The sequence below is a fragment of the Mercenaria mercenaria genome, chromosome 2 (assembly GCF_021730395.1).
Source record: "Mercenaria mercenaria strain notata chromosome 2, MADL_Memer_1, whole genome shotgun sequence".
Classification (NCBI taxonomy): domain Eukaryota; kingdom Metazoa; phylum Mollusca; class Bivalvia; order Venerida; family Veneridae; genus Mercenaria; species Mercenaria mercenaria.
Genome location: NC_069362.1, coordinates 21346779 through 21364262, shown reverse-complemented (window position 1 = coordinate 21364262; position 17484 = coordinate 21346779).

The following is a 17484-nucleotide window of genomic DNA, read 5'->3' as shown; positions in this document are numbered from 1 at the left end:
TAGGGTTTGATTAGGTAAGTATAACAATATTTCTACCGATAAAATTTGGGAGGAAAATGGTCCGTACGTACAGTTTACAGTTTAGCAGCTAAACGTTTTGTCCGCATAGCTATTTGCACATGTGACATTGTGAAAATTATAAAGAAATATATTATGTTATATTCATATCGCTATTTAGCTTCTGACACAGAGAATTAATTTACAGAAAAATATACGGAATATTCATGAGTGTCAGGTCAGTAACATGGCATAGAATAAACATTACAGTTCGAACTCATCTAACATTTTTTTTCACGTGCTCAGGTATGGTATGATACCTGTGCACGAGCGCAGGTATGGTATGATACCTGTGCACGTGCGCAGGTATGGTATGTAGGTTATTAACCCGCAGAGAACAATAGAACAGTTGTGTAAGATATATTATTGTATAGTAGATGATTTGTATTGATTGAAATATCTTATTTAAACTTTATCAAAATCATTTAACATACCATATCAATAAGATGAATAGGATCCTAAAGAACAATAAAACGAAGCAAAAAAGGAGTAGCAGACGCGATGTGCTAGATTCTGTTCTTGAGAGCTAATGGAATGTGCAACAGCCCTCACGCTCAATAGCATCGGTTCAAAGATTATTTACACGAGCGCGTTGCAACGCTATCATAAAATCCTGACTTTAAACCAAAACAAATTTCATCTTTACTCACAGGACGCAGCATACCCTGTTACAATTGCAACATATCTTGAACTCAATATCGACTTTTGAAAAGTATAGCCCGTTAAAGACAAGGTCGGACAATTTTATGATTAACAGTAATACTAATAAAGTAATTGTTAAAGTCTTAACAACTTTATGTCTAAATCATCGTTACCTGGCAAACCTTATTCTATATAGGCACGACTGTTGACTGTTGCCTTGTCACTGGTTCTTTGGCTCCCGATTGACCAGAGCACTTAAAAGGAGTATACCAGATCAACCAGATGTACAGATGTACCTTTTAACCTTTATTTGTCATTGAAAAAGCATGAAAATCCTGTCTATGAACAGTGACGCCTGTCAAAATAAGAGTCTATTCTATATAAAATTCTATATGAAATACCTGTGGTTTTGCGTGCTTAAGTGTGGCACGTGGTCGTTAACTGTTACCTATTGTAATCATGGGTTGCATACACATAAAAGAATTTGAATAGCCGCGGAGCAGGGCTTTAACTGTATACGCTGTAACACTATCAGATTTGTTTTCAAAATTAACCTTACACCCTTACTCAGCTGACAGACTAATCGCAACTTCTAGCGCCGCCTAGATACTTCTTTTTGTATTATGCAATAATATCATTCTAACCTCTTTACGACCGCTTCTCAATTTTAAAGTCACAAAGTATGTTTAAAGTTTGCTTTTAATAAACACGCAATTATTATTCATCAGTGTATTATGCAATAAACATTGTATTATTGTTTTAAATATGACAAAATATCAAGCAACATTCAATTTTTCTGAGATATTCCTTGAAAAGGAGGCATTTTGTTTTTGTTTTGCTGCGTTATAAACGAAAATCGAGTGTTTGTTAATAATACACGTTTGCTTGCGTTTTATGTCTTTAAACTTGGTTGAGGTTGAAAACGAAAATGAAAAGAAATTGTAGTGCTCCGATGAGGTCCAAAGAAAACCAACTGCGTTCAATTATGGGATAGACGGACGGACAAATCACGATCACAGTAACTCAGCAACAAGGCTTGACCTTGTCAACACAACTGTTCCGATGAGCTCTGCTAGAGTAATGTCTTGAGTCAGACAGACGGAGGGCCAACGTACGAAAACAATATCTAAAAAACCAATGCTGGACTTCGGGAAATAAGGGAGAACTTTTAAAAGGGTTATCTAACCAAATAGCAATGAATTAATGGCATAAATGCATGACGTTCAAAGTCTGCCAGTGCTTAAAGGTCCATTACTAAGGGAAAGTGAGTTGGCAATTTTTTTCATAGCCAGTGCATAGATTTCTGCAAGACACTAAATAATGAAGATTGGCAGGTCAAAATTTACAGAAGGTCTTTGGAACTCAAAGAAATGTATGTGTATTATGTTGAAATTTCAATGAATCGACAGAATGACCCCCCAGGTCTTTTTAACTTTCTTCATACTTCATATAAAATAATTGTACATATACTGCGATTTATTTCGAATTTCTACATACCAACTTTCATTTTCCAATAAAATGAAATAGTTTCTGTGCTTTTTAAAAGAAATTAAAATGTTCACTTTCCTTAGTATTGGACCTTTAAAATATTAATCAATATTAAGAATCTTCAAGGTTTCCCACTTAAAATACTACTTTTTATCAAAAGCAAAATATTACCTCTCAAAAAGGTCCAAAAAAAGCACTTAAACTAACAAATGCCTAACTAAATTTACTAGGTGTCACGAGGGTAATATACCGACGTAGTATTGTATATAGCTCATTGGTATGTCTTTGTGTTTTGTCGTTATACATCTCTGTTTGTATGGTTAATTTATGTCTAGATTTATATGTGAACATCCCCTATATCACTATAATTGGACTCTATATCATTTTCTCATCTATCCATAATATATTCATCAATCAGAACATGTAACACCAAGTATCATTTTTATTTTTTCCTAACAACTAATTATTGGAAGACGGGCCTCTTTTCTTCTTTCTTACCCGGATTTACCGGCACGCATGCGCACTAGAAATACACTTCTCATGGTTTTGTCCGAGAAGGCTTGTTGTTGTACACTCTTGATGAATTATTTTATCAAGCTTTGTTTCAGTTGGTTGTTAGTAATTCATTGTTGATGTATTTGTTTTTTCATGTTCATTTCGTGTGTGTTACATGTGTCATTTTGATGAATTGCACTAGAAATACAATTTTCATGGTTAGCACCAAGAAGGCTTTTTGTTTTACTCTCTTGATACATTATTTCTGTGCCATTACAGACAAAAACATTCCATCCCGTAACATAGGAAGAGAACCCTCTGACATATTACATTCTTACTTAAAAAATAATGCAGAAAAATCTATGTTTACCCTAAAGCCAAAGAGATCGAAGTCCTCGAAAATCTGAGTAGGAACTGTCATATACTCTCCCAAACTCCCAGCAATCACACAAGAAAAGGTGAGGAAAAACATATAATAATATGTCAGACTCCCAAAGGCAGAAAGGAACCGTACCATAAAACTGCGGGTTTGACGGAAACCGTCATAAAATTATTTATTTTGTTGGATTTTACGTTGCACCGACACAATTATTTATTGATCATATGTCGACTTTCAAGCTAGACCCAAGATGCCCCTCCGTGCTTTATTTCATCACGAGCGGGAACCCGGGTAGAACAACCGACCTTCCGTAAGCCAGCTGGATGGCTTCCTCACATGAAGAATTCAACGCCTCGAGTGAGGCTTTAACCCACATCGATGAGGGGCAAGTGATCGGAAGTCAGCGACCTCAACCACTCGTCCAGGGAGACCCAACCGCCATAACAATATGCCGGATAATTACATGCATTTTAAACTACAAAACAAAATGATAAAGATTAATTACATGACTCTTACATTTTTTCTACGATCCTTAAACAAATAATGCGGAAAACGGGTCTGAAGTTGAATATTAATAGAATTCTGACATAAAGCTATATAAACAAGTATGACCTTTTAGACATCACTTTCCATAATGGAAAGCGGCAATGGCTGACAGTGTTAAATCAACAACATGTGTAGTAAAGACAAACATGATATACATCGATAAAAGGAAATGACATGCACAAGTATTGAGTTAAATCAGTACTTAACATGGAAATAAAGTTGGCTCTTCATTAACTAATTTGAAATATCATTTACAATCGATAAAATCCACTTAAAGCACTGATCATGTATCATACATGTACATATACCAAGTGGTATTGACATTTAATGTAAACACAAGTGGTAAAATCAGGTTAACCCATACATAGGGCACTATAATATCATAGAGCTTTGCCATTTGGCTGAAATTCAAATATGTTTCTTAAGACATATTTTCCTAAACATGTTAAACATTTCATATAAACACTATTTGTAATATGACAGATATTGTAAAAAGGGTTGAGAAGGCATTCAAAGTTGCATTAAGTGTATATACAGTCGCTGGTCTTTGTGATCGGAAGCCTTTGAAATATTATAATGTATTGGATAAAAAAATCAATTTTACTCGTTACCAAAGAAAATAGGTAAGGGTAGATTTCTCGGAAGCACAAAACACTAGAAATACAGCCTCAGCAGAACTTATTCTGGTATTAACTAGCCTGCTTTGAAAGAAAGTTCTTTTGTTAAAATGGGTATATAAGATTTTTAAGATGCTTAATTGAACAATGTGCAGACATACCCAACGTCTGTTTCGTTTTCAATGGTAAAACTGATAATTTTAAACTTAAATCAACATCAAGATGAAATAAGCACTCGCGTAAATTAGACAGGACAATTGGTCGATATAGTATGGCATTCATTCTGCATATCTTTTTATCACATAGAATATCTAGCATTTTCATTTGTTGACATGAAAGGCATACTTTGTTATTATAAAACAGAAAAGGTGGTAACAAACTTGGCAGTTCGCGTTAAGAGTGGCTTGATGCTAGTGTAAATTCTGTTGAATTTACTGTTTGTATTTCTCACTGCAGGACTGATGAAGCGATGGAAAGTATCATGAACTGAAAACGTCCAAATGGGTCACGGTAACAAAGGCTTATAGTTTTGTCGGACAGATTATTGGTGTAGAACCCGTTTCACAAATTATGACGCGAAATATTTGTCTGGCTATTTTGCAAGCCCGACGTGAATTTCATTCATAAATTTGTCCATAGAAAGTCGTCAGCAGTATGTCAAATCGCCATGGAGAACATACACCTTAATCTGGTACTATGTGTTTTGAAAAATATGACATATGTATGTATCTTATGTGTAAACGTGTATGTGGATATCGGTTTAGTACTGAGATATTGATTGTTAGGCCTGTGTCTTTGTACTACTTGCTTTTAAGTTAGCTGGGTTCTATACGTATAAAAATGGCACAGATACAGATAGCTGGTGGTATAATTATTATTATGAGGACTGTGACTATGGTGTTGTAAATTTTGACCTTTCATGTCAGAATGCGGACAATGATAGTTCTTTGGAGCCTCCTTCGAAAAAACAAAAGACTGGTGAACTTTCTATATTTAAATCTCTAGGAAAAACATTTCAGCAGTCTGAGTCAGTTGATGCCGAAGTTAATGATGACTTGGCAAGTTTTGTCAACAATGCTTTTAGGTCAGGAATCTCGGATGAGAAACAGGCTGAACTTATGAAGGACATTCATAGACCCAGCAACTGTGAATCACCAGTGAAGACTAGGGTTAATCAAGGTATATGGCGTCTTTTGAAAGTTCATAAACAAACAGATGATTCAAAATTACAGTCTATCCAGAATTATTTCGTTAAAGCAGCAAGTAACATAACGAAACTTCTAGATAAACATGGTGATGATTTGATTCTGAAGACATTGAGTTAGGCTCCAATGCTTTAGATTTGCTGGGTCATGCTAACAAAATGCTGAACACTAGACGTAAAGAAATGCACAAGGCAGATTTAGATCCAAAATATCATTATCTAGCATCATCTTCTTTACCCTTTACTGACCTTTTGTACGGAGAAGACTGCGATGTAAACAAAAACGTCCGTGAGATAAATGATATGAACAGGATCGGTCGTATTGTTGGTAGAGGCATTACACAGAGAGGTTCAGTTAACTTCAGAGGTCGCCGTCCTTTCCGTAGGGGAGGAAGAGGTGGTGGTAGATGGCCAAAACTTGAACATCAGGCTGTGCCAAAAAACCAGAAGGTGGCGCCCAAGAAATATTAGAGGTGGGTGAATTTCAGGCTGGTAGATTAAAAGATTATGTCGATAATTGGAGAAAAATTACTTCTGACAAAGAAATTCTTGACATAGTACAACATTGTCATATTGAATTTATGCAGGGCATGAATCCTGTTAATTCTTTCTGCAATCAATTTTGTTTTTCTGCCAAAGAAGAAAAAATTATAGATCAAGAAATAGAAAAATTGCTTAAACTGAAAGTGATTATTGAAGTAGAACATCATGCAAATGAGTATATTTCTCCAATTTTCGTCGTACCAAACCAAAATGGTGAATATCGAATGATATTAAATTTGAAAGAACTGAATAAATCTATTGTTTATCACCATTTCAAAATGGAGACTTTTGAGTCTGCACTCAAATTAGTAAAACCTGACACTTGGTTTGCATCGGTAGACCTACGTCATGCGTACTATTCTGTATCTATGGCCGAAAATGATCAAATGAAATTGAGATTTCAAAAGTCAGGAAGATCTATCAGTACGTTTGTTTACCAAATGGCATTTCTTGTGCGCCTCTTCTTATCACAAAGCTTATGAAACACTTCGCATGCTTGAACACACAAATTCGGGATATATTAATGATTCTTTGCCAATGGCTGATTCCTTTTTTCGATGTACACAAAATGTGACAGACACAGTAGATCTAATGTCCAATGTTGGATTCATTATTCATAAGAGAAAATCTGTTCTGATTCCTACAAAGAAAATTACATTTCTTTGAAATGACATTGACTCAGAAAAAATGATTGTCACTCTACCAAAAGTACACACTATTGTTCAAGCATGCAAAGATTTGCAAAGAAAAAAACCTATACGTGAGGTTACTAGAGTTTTAGGCCTCATGGTATCCTCGTTCTCAGCTGTAGAATTTGGGCCTTTATAATATAGAGATATAGAAAGAGCTAAATTTCAGGCATTAAAGGAGGAAAAAGGTAATTATGAAAAGGTCATGTTAGTTTCTGATGAGATGAAACTACAGCTTAAATGGTGGATAGAAAATTTGCATTGCCAAACTCGCCACATAACACATGCAAATCCAGACATAATTATTACCTCCGATGCCAGCTCATTTGACTGAGGAGGTGTGTGTTCAAATGTTAGAAAAGGAGGTAGATTGAGTGAGCAAGAGGCTAGAAATCACATTAATTACCTGGAATTGCTTGCCGCCTTTTTAGCCATTAAGTCATTCTGTAAATGTGTAGTAAATGCTCATGCTCAAATTAAATCTGACAACTCTTGTACAGTTTCCTATACTAGTATTAGAAATATGGGTGGCTGTAAATCCTTACAATGTGACTTTCTTGCTAGGTCCATGTGGCAGTGGTGTATTGAAAGAGACATTTGGCTGTCTGCTACACATATACCGGGGATACAAAATGAACCAGATTCTGACTCTCGTGCATTCAATGAAAATGTCTGACTCTCGTGCATTCAATGAAAATGTAGGATGGAAACTTGACAAAGACATATTTACAAAGATTACAATTATGTTTGGCAAACCACAAGTAGACATGTTTGCTTCCACAATTGCCGAGGTTTGTTTCTTGGAAACCAGACCCTGATGCCGAAGCAGTAGATGCTTTTTTTTAGTTGGTCTGATATGTATGTATATATATGCTTTCCCTCCTTTGAGTTTGATGGGACGATTTGTTTAGAAAGTGAGGCAAGACAAGGCCGAAGTATTATTAGTAGCGCCGCTTTAGGTAACACAAAACTGGTTTACAACAGTTCTAGAGATGTTGATAGACACTCCACTCATAGTGAAAGTTCAGCAAAATATTCGTACGATTCCTCAGTCACAAAAAGTTCATCCTCTGACAGACAAGTTACATCTGATGGTATGTCACATATCCGGCAATATTTCAAAAGCAGAAACTTTTCTGAACAGGCTGCCAATATCATCATGTCTTCATGGAGAAAGTCTACTAAGAAGCAATATTCCACGTACATTAACAAATGGATTTCATACTGTTGTAAAAGACAAATTGATTCTTTTCAAACCACTATAAATAATGTGATAGAATTTCTGACGGAACTTTTCCATCAAGGGTACAGTTATGAAACTATAAATACAGCTCGTAGTGCACTTTCTTCCTTGTGTGTTTTACAAGACAGACTTACAGTTGGGTCTCACCCTTTAGTTTTTAGGTTCATGACGGGTGTATATAATTTACGCCCAACGAAGCCAAAGTACACAGAAACGTGGGATGTAAGTAAAATCTTACCTGAAGCGATTATCACCAAATCAAGATATTTACTTGAAAATGTTGTCTTATAAATTAACAATGCTGGTAGCATTGACTAGGGCAAGTCGCTCTCAGTCTATTAGTTTGTTAACGCTTGATAATTTCAAGAAAGATGTAGATACATTTACATTGTATTATAGTGGGTTGTTAAAACAGAGTAAACGGGGTAGACTTAACCCTGTGGTGACATTTAAGAAATATGCTCCAGACAGGAGAATTTGCGTATACAGTGCTTTAGAAGAATATATCAGTAGAACCGAGCCTTTACGTGGTAGTGAAAAAAAGATTATTCATTAGTTATGTCAAACCTTACTTCAACCATTTGTCGTTGGTTGAAAAATGTTATGTATTGTGCAGGAATTGATACAGGAAAATTCAAATCACACAGCATTCGTAGTGCGTCAGTATATAAAGCCAAGACACTTGATGTGCCAATATCAGAAATATTGCGGGTAGCTGGTTGGTCTAGTGACAAAACCTTCGCTGAATATTACAACAAGCCAGTTCAATACGATAGTTATGCTACATTGTATTGTTGACTGAAACTTGGACTGATCAATTTTCTGATTTAATGGTTAATGATTTTGAATACTTTGTGTTACATAAGTCAGAAAATAAAGTTTCAAGTAAAAGGGCTTCAGGCGGTATAATTATTTATATTCGCAATGAATTTGTCACTGATGATACTTTTGTGTTTCAGGGCCAAGATGATATTATTTGCATAAAAATAAATGGTAGCTTACTAGGATTGCAAAATAATTTATTTATGTGTCTGTGTTACGTTTTGCCTGAAAATAGTAGTAGACAAGCTATACAAGACTCGCATACATATGACAGATTGTTAGAATTTATTGTAAGTCTAGATTCAAAAAATGAAAATGGTTTTAATTTTGCACTTCGCGGAGATCTCAACTCAAGGACTAATTCTTTGGAGGATTTTGTTGTTTCTGATAATATATCTAATCATGATGTTTTACCAGAAGATTATTCTGTTGATACGGAAATGAAACGTTATTCACAAGATACAGGGCGTGTTAATAACAATGGGTTACTTTTGTTAGATCTTTGTAAGCAGACTGGGCTTAGAATAGTTCAGACATGTGTAAATTCTCAAGGGTCTTCATTAGTAGATTATGTAATAACTACTCAGAATTTGTTTGCAGATATTGATTACTTTGAAGTACATGACCCCAATATTTTGTCGGATCATTGTATAGTTGATTTTATGTTTACGTTTAAAAACCCTTGTTCAAATAGTTTAGAACACGAAAAAATATATGAAAATATATCGTACAAATATGTTTGGAATAGCGATAATGTAAAGGATTATCAGGACCGATTATCGGCAAATGATACTTTAGATAAATTTGCATCATTAATAATGTAAATACGTCTGCATGTAAAACTGATATAGATAATTGCATTAGTGAATTGTCAGATATTTTTGACAGAGTAGTCTCCCCAATTTGTAAAAGAAACTTAAGTAATGAGCCCGTGTACGTTAATGACTATCACTCAAATAAATGGTACACTCCCGAGTGTGAAAATATACGTAGATTATTTTATATTGCTTTAAACGCATACAGGCGTGACAAAAGTGAGCAAAATAGAGTAAATATGGTAAATATACGTTCACAATACAAAACTGTGTAACGAAAGGCTAGATTTTATTATGAAAAAATGAGACACATAAATTATTAGTCGCTAGGGAAAAAAAAGCAAAATTGTATTGGAAATTGTTAAAGAATTCATGTAATGTGAAAGAGACAAGTATTTCACTTGATTCCTTTGAGACATATTTTAAAGTTGTTAATTGTCCTGAAGATCATTTTTTTACACCAGATGAAGATGTTTTACATTTTATTGAGAGATACGAAAATGATGAATTTGGTATTATGTTTGAAGAGGTAAATGTGCCATTTACACTAGAAGAGTTATTGAAATCTATTAAGGAACTGAATACAAATAAATCTGGTGGTCCAGATATGCTTTTGAATGAATTTTTTATACATGGTAAGAATGTTATTTCGTCGCATTTGTTGGCACTGTTCAATAAAATATTTGAAACTGGGTATTTCCCAGAATCATGGTCTGAAGGCTTTGTTGTCCCCTTGCACAAAAAGGGAAGTATTAATGATGTAAATAACTATCGTGGTATTACTTTATTGAGTACTTCAGGAAAACTTTTTACCAGGATATTGAATAACCGGTTTTGTGAATGGGCCGAATTGTATGGTGTATATAAAGAGGCGCAGTCAGGTTTTAGATCGAAAATGGGTTCTTCAGATAATATATTTGTATTGCATGGATTGATTACACATAATATTACTAATAATAAGCAGCTCTATTGTGCATTTATCGATTTTAGTAAAGCTTTTGATTATATAACCCGAGAAAATTTATGGATAAAATTAATCAGATTAGGTATAAGAGGTAATATTCTTAACATAATAAAGTCTATGTATAATAATGTCAAGTCAAGAGTGAAATATATGAACCAAATAAGCGATAGTTTTCAGTGTCACCTTGGGGTTAGACAAGGCGAATCTTTGTCTCCCTTTCTTTTTTCCATGTTTATTAATGGTGTATATATAGAGGCGCAGTCAGGTTTTAGATCGAAAATGGGTTCTTCAGATAATATATTTGTATTGCATGGATTGATTACACATAATATTACTAATAATAAGCAGCTCTATTGTGCATTTATCGATTTTAGTAAAGCTTTTGATTATATAACCCGAGAAAATTTATGGATAAAATTAATCAGATTAGGTATAAGAGGTAATATTCTTAACATAATAAAGTCTATGTATAATAATGTCAAGTCAAGAGTGAAATATATGAACCTAATAAGCGATAGTTTTCAGTGTCACCTTGGGGTTAGACAAGGCGAATCTTTGTCTCCCTTTCTTTTTTCCATGTTTATTAATGATCTAGAAAGCATGTAAATAGAAAATGGTGTTGAAGGAATTGATACGTATATGTTTAAAATGTTTATTATATTGTATGCTGATGATATTGTCATTTTTGCAAGTAGTAGTCAAGAGTAACAAGTAAATTTAGATTTGTTATATCAATATTGTAATAGATGGAAATTGTCTGTAAACTCAGTAAAAACGAAAGTTATGATCTTTCGTAAAGGTGGAAGATTACCAAATAACATTAATTTTACGTATGGTAATCAAATACTTGAAATTGTTAACAGATTTGTTTATCTTGGGATAGTGTTTTCCACTGGGGGTTCATTTTTTGAAGCCCAGAAGACTCTCACTGGTCAATCGCTAAAGGCAATATTTAAAATGAATAAGTACATACACAAGTTTACAAATATTTCTGTTAAACACCAATTAGATCTTTTTGATAAATTAGTTGTACCTATATTAAATTACGGGTGTGAAGTGTGGGGCTTCCATAGTGGAAATGCAGTAGAAAGAGCACATCTTCAGTATTGTTATTGTCTGTTAGGTGTCAAAAAAACAACCCAAAACGACTTTGTGTATGGTGAATTAGGTAGGGTACCGTTGCAAAATTATAGATATTATGCAATAGTTAAATTTTGGTTAAAAATTTTACAATCAGATTCTAAAAAATATATCAAAATCATATATAATATGATGTATCAAGATATAATTATAGATAAGCCAAGGACGAAAAACTGGTGCTCGTTGTTAAGAGATTTGTTATTTTCACTTGGATTCCCTGATGTTTGGTATTATCAAACAGTTGGTGATATGAAATTGTTTTCTTTTTTTTGATTAAACAACGAATAAATGATCAATTTATGCAAAATTGGAGAAGTAGACTAAATGACTCTAGTAGAGCACTTTTTTATATAAAAACATTGCTGATTTTAAATTTCAACCATATCTCGATGTATGAATATATCAAAATTAAGAATAAGTGTAGCTAGGCTACGATTATCATCTCATAGACTTTGCATTGAAACGGCAGATGGAAATAAATCAGTCAGTACACCTTTAAATGAACGTAAATGTATAATATGTGATAAATTAGAAGACGAATATCATTTTGTGCTGGAATGTGTTATATATTCTGAACTTAGAAAACAATTGTTACCTCTATATTACTGGAAACGTCCAAATATGTTTAAATTCATAGAACTGTTGAATTCGGAAAATAGCCGAACATTAAAAGTCTTGGAAGTTTTGTTAACAAGCATTTACTACGAGATCAGCTTTTATTTATAAAAACACATAATTTAGAAATATATATGAAACTAGTTGTAGTAACTTTAATGTTATGTAAACAAGTTATTACTTCCTGCACATTTATTTCTGCAACAAACAAGCGTTATTTTCCACCGTTTTTTCTTGCCTTTTTCGTTTTGGACAAGATAGACATCAGAGTGGAATATGCTTTTTAATGACTTTATATAAAAATGATCGTTTGATTAGTACGTGTATTGATTATAGCATAACGTATGTTATAGTAATCAAATACTATTAAATATGTTTATCAAAAACCACTTGTGAATCTTACTTATAAGGTTTATTATGCAATGGTATAGTATTGATCACATTTATAGATTTTTATAAAGTGCCTCAATAGTTCTGTTGTTGCAACATAATATGTATAATGTTGGACAAACTTGGTTTACTGATGTATGTCATATTGTGACAACTAATGTTTCATACAATTATATTTCGTAGAATTGTATAATTCAGTGCAAATATGAAATTACATTATATATGTACATGTCCGTCATATTCGTATTATTTGTATGTACAATGTACTAAAATTGCCACATGGGTCTATGACCTAATGGATATATGAAATAAACTTTGAAACTTTGAAAACTATAACAACTGGAGGGATCAAATGCCCTCCCAGGGAAATTTAGCCCTCCCTGAAACAGTTCAAAAATATGTCTTTCAGTAAATGTTATAATATTTATTGTATAGTGTAAATATGTAATACACTATAAGCACACGCACTATATTTGATCCTTGTTTAGGACAAAACAATTTTGTACTGACTATCACGGTCACGGTTAGCGCGCATCTCATTTGATCCCTCCAGTTGTTATATGACTACAAAGAATCACAACCAAACATCAACTTCCAGGTAAGTCTTGTTTGTTTGGGGGATTAAACAGAATACATGTATTTGATATTTCTTTTGTTTCCTTTTCAGATAGTATCGAGGATTTTATTATTGTTCCAATACTGTTTAAAATGAATTAAAATTGTTTAAAATTTGGTTAAGATTGATAACATTTGATAAAAGTTTGATAAAATTGGTAGACGAAAACACAAAGACTCTTATTTCTGCTATAATTTTTCCTTGCATTCTCCCTTAGTCTAACTGCGTTTGCGCATTCCTCAGTCCACCAGGGTATAACCTTTTTCTTATTATTATTGTTTTTGACCATTGGAATACCTTTTTTGCTAATATTATAAATTTCATTAACAAATTGTGTGTGATTTTTAACCACTTTCTTACCCTCCATGTTGTATTTGAAATGCCTGGTCCCAGTCTGCTTTACCTATTTTATATTTACGGGTGGTATGAAACGCCTCTGTTTTTATTGAAAACTCTAATCCCAGCAATATGGATCAAAAATGATCACTGCCAAAAGTGTTATTAATAACTCCAAAGAATGCATATTTTGCCAAAGTATAAGAAACTAGTGCCAAATCTATTGCTGAGCCTTTTTGATTTGGTAAATTACTTAACCTTATTATATTTCTATCATTCAGTACAACTAGATTTTTTTGATAATAAATTTAACAGTCTTAGAGGCCAAGTCACACCTTGGATCGTCCGGGGGATTCCAGAGTGGATTTTTAATGTTGAAATCTCCCAGAATTACAGAGTGGTTTCGTATGTTAGCGAACATTGTTTGGTAGTGTTCTTGAGTGTTATATTCTTTAAGTGCTACATAACAATTATAGATTGTTATGTTTTTGCTGTGACCAAATATAGTTATGCCGTTAATTTCATATTCATTGTGAATTATTGATTTTTCAACTGTGTATTTGCATACCCTATAAACGACTGTATTTCCCCTCTTCCTCTTGCGAGTGATCAAAACAATAAACTGACATCTAAACGTTGAAAAACAGCATTTTAAAGTGACTGATTTGCGTTAAAGGTATATATATTTACATTTTATTAGAACCAGAACATGACTTGTTTCTGTATATAATGTGCTAGTCTGATGACAGGTAGAATTATAGCAAAAAACTCGATTGATCACTGATTTTGTTGAGAAATTATACATTGTCAGCGTCAAAAGTACTTATTTTCTTGCTTGAAGAATGACCTATATGTAAATTCCACTGTTTCATGGATAAAGAAACAAAACTAGTTTGGTAAAATGAAATAAAATCATTGATAAATTCTCGAATTTGTTTATAACCGTAAAGGAAAGAAAATTCAATGCTAATTCCTGACTGTATGCATGCTTGCTTAATTTCTGTACAAGTGCTTGTGAGTTTGGTAGAAATACTGTATGCCTGTTTGTGAGTGACTTCTTAAAAAATATCGGCGTTTCCTATGCTCCTGTAGTATTTCTTCATATTTAGAACCCGCAAACAATGTTTGAAGGAGGGTGGTATAAAGCAGTCACCATGCGGTCTGTCTGTTCGATCTGTTTGTATATGTGTCCTCATATATTTAGTCGTGCAATTTCTTCAATGCTATTGCACCTACCTCTCTCAAAGTTTTCATACAAACATCGGCCATATGTAGTTAATGTCCATCTTATTACTTTCCTTTTTCTTTTTAAAGTTACACTTAAAGGTGAAACATGGTCTGTGTTTCGTGTCAGTGCCATAACTTCTTTATGCATTAAGGGATTTTGAAATAACTTGACACAAATGTTCACCATCATGAGACCGTAATGCAAGTCTCATACAAGACTATATTTTCTAGAATTTCAAACCAACTAATATATAATCGGAACTGCAATTAATAACATGTGAGAATATGAACAGTAAATGGGGTGAAGCGGCACGAGATTAAATCTACTAATCCTTTGTGGATCGCTTTCTTGACAGCGTCGCACAGTAATCAGCTTTATTTTAGTTTTGTCTTTGTATTTGCCATAAACACATGAACGTTAACATGAACCTTGTCGTATTTTACTGAAAATACATTCTGCGAATGAAATAAGTCCCAATTTTACAAGCAGAAGTGCCATTAGAGGAAACAAATGAGGGTCTATTACCTCACCTGAGCAAGAAGTGCTCTAGAAGAGATTTTGTGATTATCCTGTGTCCGTCGTCTGTCGTTATCGGGTATTTTCCCGATATCTGGAGTAATGGTGTTATTTACCTTTGTACAAGAATATGGGTAGCATTAATAACCCTAACAATTACAGGGGCATAACTATATTAAGCTGTTTTGGAAAGTTGTTCACATCTTTATAAAACACTAGGTTAAACACTTTTGAGGTCAATAACATATTGTGTGAAGAACAGGCTGGTTTAGAAAACATTATAGCCCTGTTGATCATATATTTTCTTTAAAATTGTTAATAGATATGTATTTTGTCAATAATAAAAAACTGTACTGTGCTTTTGTGGATTAACCAAATTTCCCTCAACTCAGTCAATCGTATTGCTCTGTGGCGAAAGATTCTAAGTTAAAATATTGATGGTAAATGTTTTAAAATTATTCTCAACATGTATGATAAAGCGAAGTCTTGTGTAAAATCAAACAATACTCTGTCTGATTTTTTTTTGTGATACAGGAGTTACACAAGGTGAAAATCTCTTTCCTATTCTATTTTCTTTATTCTGGAATGATTAATAGCTTTTTGTCTAGTAAATTTCATGGACTTCATGCTAGTCATATGTTAAGTGATAACGATTTTGAAGTTTTCTTCTTCGAGTTATATTTGCTATTATATGCTGATGACACAGTCACCTTAGCAGAGACCCCTAATGACCTCCAGTCAGCTCTTAATGCTATGTCAGAGTATTGCACCTCATAGGGGCTAAAGTTATCATATTTTGGAAAAATAAGAGAGTTATACGTAATGCTTCAGTATTTCAATTTGAAAATGGTAATATTTTAGAAATTGTTGACTACTTCTCATACCTAGGTATTCAATTTTCATTCAATGGCAAGTTCGGTAGAACTGAGGCTCATTTAGTTGATCAAGCACGCAAAGCTATGTTTGCAGTTATTTGTAAATTCAGGAAGTTGTTTTTAACTATTTATTTGCAGTTGCACCTTTTCGATACCACGGTTACTCCTGTTGTCTTGTACGGCTCAGAGGTATGGGGGAGGGGTTGAAAATTTAGATATTGTTGATATTTTTCAGTTGAAATATATAAAACTTATTTTAAATTTGAAGCAGAATACCCCTAATAAGATGTTGTATGGTTATCTTGGTATTTTACCACTTTCGAGTCGTATTAAATGTAGAGTGTTAACTTTTTGGAGTAAGTTAATAAACTCCAAGGAAAATAAAATTTGTAATATTTTGTACAGGACTTCTCTCTCTGTCTCAGAGACGAAACAAGAAATTTAACTGGTTATCTTATTTTAAAGAAAGTCTTGATTCTCTTGGTATATCTAATTAGTCGTTAGATCAGAAGATTCGCTCTTGTAACTCCTTCAAAAATGTGTTAACACTTGAATTAAAGATCAGTTTATACAAAACTGGAACTATTCAGTTAATAACCCAAGCAAATGTTTACATTATAGAATGTATAAACACGAATTTGTATTTGTAAAATATTTCAAGCTTTTACCTTTTGACCTTCGGATTTCACTTTGTAAATTCAGATGCATGAATCATGTTGCCAATAGAAAAATGTAGATTTGAAAACAATGCAGGAGAACAAAGTACTTGTCATTTGTGTAACAGTAACATATTTAGGAGATGAATTTCCTTTTTATTACAAAGATATATTTCAATGTTGATAAAAAATGTAATATATTTTTTCTATCAATATAATATTCATCTATATATTTAATATATAGATGAATATTATTTTAAATATCCAGATACTCTCAAATTTTCTGACCTTATGAACAATTACAATAAGAATACTTTGTTAAAACTGGCTGTTTCCTGTAAGAAAATTATGTCTGCTTTTAGATAAATAGTTAGTTCTCTTCCTCCACATCATCAGTTACTTCTGCAACGAGGTTTTACATGTCAATCTGATTTTGTTACTATGACTTGTTATTGTTACAATTGTTGTCAGAGGCCCTTATGAGCATTGACTTGATTAATAAATTGTAAACTGTAAAAAGCAATGAAAACGACCAAATCCGCAAGGACATATTCCTGGCGTGTGTGCGTTATCACTATCAAATGCAAACTATTTCTAACATGAGAAAT